Source organism: Pundamilia nyererei, unplaced genomic scaffold (assembly GCF_000239375.1).
Source record: "Pundamilia nyererei isolate P.nyererei 1_Seehausen unplaced genomic scaffold, PunNye1.0 scaffold00093, whole genome shotgun sequence".
NCBI classification, from domain to species: Eukaryota; Metazoa; Chordata; class Actinopteri; order Cichliformes; family Cichlidae; genus Pundamilia; species Pundamilia nyererei.
Genome location: NW_005187494.1, coordinates 1114704 through 1118719, shown reverse-complemented (window position 1 = coordinate 1118719; position 4016 = coordinate 1114704).

Sequence of the window (4016 nt, the reverse complement as noted above, 5' to 3'; positions counted from 1 at the left end):
ATGTAATCAAATTACATTGTCATATGGCAGAACAGAGTAAATATTCATTTTGATCTTTTGAATAAAGGTTTATTCTCCTACCTTCTTGTTTCCACTTATGTAATCATCGGTGGTTTCTGCAGGATTGCATGAACCAGATATGCATTATACACAGTGCATGTTGCTGCAAATTCTTTCAAAGTTATGAAGTCAGCAGTTTATATATTTTTTGCTTTTTGTGTTATTGTATAATGAAAAAATTTTACCGTTGTCATTGGTTTTGGATGATTCATAAAATTTACCTCCTGGTTTTCTCTCCTGGTCATCAATGTGTTCACCCACTGGACCACTCTGAGAAGTAAAACCATTACCCTGAAATTTAGCTTATCAGATTAATACCATTGACATATATAACAACAGAATTAAAAGGTCTTGCTTTGTAGTCAAAGGAGCTTGCAAAGAAAAGCGTCTGGACTTCTTTAAGTTACTTGAAGACGTTTCACCTCTCATCCGAGAAGCTTCTTCAGTTCTAAGGTCAAATGGTGGGGAGTCCCAGATATAAACCTAGTGGGAGTTTCCCCCCACAGAGGGACAAAAGGACCCCCTGATGATCCTCTAATCCCATGAGCCAAGGTGTGAAAATGGGTGTGGGTCCCAAGCAGCCAGGGTTTCGGGTGAGCTCATTGTGAAACCTGGCCCCACCTTATCATGCGATTTCCTGAGGTCAGATGGCCCAGGATGTGAGTGGGCGTTAAGGCGTCTGGGAAGGGATCTCAAAACTGGATTATAGATGGCAGAGAGTTGGTGTCGTAAACCACCGCTCTGTTCAAAGATGTCACTCACAGTGGACATAGATGGCTTCTTTCACTCCTCTTTCAAACCATCTGTCCTCTCTGTCCAAAATGTGAACATTGGCATCCTCGAAAGAGTGTCCTTTATCCTTTAGATAAAGTCACCAGCAGTCCATCTGCATCTTAAGTTTAAGCTGTTACTATAATCAAGTGATCTGAGGGATCGCTAAACTTCTGCATTCCTGCTCCTTATTTTCAGACTTCATAAATGCAAGAGTGTGTGAAGGAAACCTTATAAACCCCTACATGCTGTTCATATTTGAACCATAACTGACCTGAACCATCACATGGTGGTTTTTGTCAATTTTGACCCAGGCCAAGAATTCCCCCATCATACATGTCTATACAGAATTTTGAACTACAGACTTATTTACAGTGTATAAATAAACAATGGATGATTAACCTTGATAACATTTCAAGAAGCAATGCTTGAGTAATGTTTGTTTTTAGAGAAACAAACATGTTTTTAAACAATAACATGTTTTACCTCAGACAAACAGCCATGATATTTTTTATATATTTTCATGAGGAATATGCTGGAACTGAATGCAAACTCTTTCTTCATTGCTATTTTATTTTTAAAAAAAATCCTTATAATTGACATTTATAGTTATCAATATTAAGTGAACATTAACCCTCTGATGGTACCACAGCCATTTTTCATCCACAGCGTTTTTTAATATTAGGCCATTTTCACTGTGTTGAATAGAATATAGTCAAACCTTCCAACCCTTTTTTTTTTCTTTCGAATTGCAGTCTGAGTTTATTAGATTAGCTTAAAGTGGCTAAGCTACAAACCGCCATCCACATGACGCGCTAGAGCCATAAATCGCCTCATTAAAACCCATTATAAATGCTATTTTTCACTGCAGAATTATTACCGTTAACGTCTTGGTGATTACTTTTCGGTTTCATTTTGGACTAGGGGCCTTAGAATTGTAATTTTTTTATTTGGCCACCGAGTGGCGCCCTTGCTCCACATTTGACGCCTGCTTGAACATCCACCTTTTCCAGCGGGCTGCTCGAGACAGACACCAGGGAGAGGCAGACTCATTCAAACTTTGTATGAATATTTCAGGGAGAAGTAGTTTTAAAAGACTGACCAATTTAAAGTGAAAAAAAATATGAATATATAAATTTTTTATAGCACTTTTTGGGGAATTGTCCTTAGGATGCATTTTTTTTAATGTGCTCCTGCAAAAAAAATAATGGCAGGTCAAAGTGAAGGTCAGTGGTAATTTTTAGACCATCCAAAGGCCTAATTAAAAGTACAATAAAATATAACTTTCAAATGTATTTTATGGAAAAAATTTAATTTTTTCATTTTTTTCGCCAAAAACGGCCGTGCGCTCATGTGACAAAACCGGGATATAGAGGGTTAAAATCCGCGAAATATAATTAAAACTTTAGATGTATATTTCAAGGAGAAGTAAGTCTAAAAGATTGGCTAATTTAAAGTGGAATGAAATATTAATGTATAATCTTTTTCTGGCACTTTTTATGGCGTGGTCGATTTTTGGCTCTAGGACGTCATAAGGGGTACTTTTTTTACGACACTCCAAGGGTTAAGGTGACAGTGCCAAGATTTTGACATTTTCCTGGGACTCTGACACAAATTTTGTGTTTGTTATTGACCTGTGATTTGTTGTCTTCTTTGGAAGTTTAGAATGACTTATGTTTTAGTTTTATATTTCTTGTTGTTCATGTGTTTTGTTATTCTCTCACTCTCCCCAGTAATGTCACCCGCCTTGTAGGAGCACAACCACTACTACCAATGTCACACATAATGTCATGCATAAATCGGTCCGTGGCGCAAAAAAGGTTGGGGACTGCTGTATTAGGCCACCTAGTGATAAGTAGTTATGGTACAGGTAGTGGCGGTCCTAGCCTGTTTGGCGCCCTGGGCGAACACTCCCTCTGGCGTACCTTGCAAACGAAGGGCACCCTTACTCCCAGCAAATGGGTGATAGAAAACCGATCGGTGCCTATGCCGTTCCCAATATGCGCTGGCATGATGTTGGGGCAGCATGAGTACGGGCAATTTTTTTTTTTTTTTGCCGATGCCTGTGATGCCGCCCCCCACCACGATGCCGCCCCGGGCAACCGCCCGCGTCACCCGTATCAAAAACCGCTACTGGGTACAGGTACAGCCTGAGCGAATGCCTGAGCATGTGAGCCTGAGTTCAGGGCTAATGCATTGAATTAACTTGTTTACAGACAACTCTCCACACACATTTGCTGATCCCCCATGGCAGAAGTGTAGCAAAAGTGAAAAGAAGGTAATTGAAACTTATCTACAAATCTGATCACACAAACAGCCAATTGGCTTAGTTTTGCAGAGAGCTGTCAAATCTGTTTCACCTGTCATTTCTCAGTTGTTGCTGAATTTGTGGCCGCTTCATATCAGTGTAGTTTATGAAATGTAAGATTATGCATTCAATGTTGTACACAATGAAAACATTCAGAATGAAAAGCACAAACTATTTTATTATTAAAAGACAGACAACAAAAAGTTGTTCAAACTGCTGACAATTGTCTTTTTTCACTTGACTAAACATGCTTAAACATTTGCAAATGCTATAGAATAGAATAAAAAAAAATTGCAACAGTGCTGAGACAAAGCAACAGCTCAGCTGAAATAAAAGTTAAATTAAACAAAATTCAGTGTGGATATAACTGGTTACAAATCTGATCTCAAATCATATGATCTGTGAGAATAATATTTAACCGAAACAATGAATCTAAAATTAAATTGAACATTACACCAATAAATTACAAAAGTCGATATGTTTGTTGGTGTTTTCAGATGCAATGTTTGAAATTAATGATCAGGAGTGTTACCATTTGTTATTGAATAAATGTTGCATAATTAAAAATATATGCATTTAAAAACAGGACATAAGACACATTCAAATTATTGTAAGATCATTTTTGGTAAAGAGCTTTAAGAAATGCAATGCAATGTACATATTTTAGAAGATGAGGAGAAAGATTTAACAAAATTCTGAGATTTTACCTCAAATGTCAAACATTAGAAACATGAAGAAAATACCAAATTATGAAATTAACTTTTCGTGGCTCAAAATGGGCCTTTAGTGGTTAACTATGCATGCACAGGCAAGATTGTTCATGTGCATTTAGAACAGGGGTGTCAAACTCAAATACACAGTGGGCCAAAATTCAAAA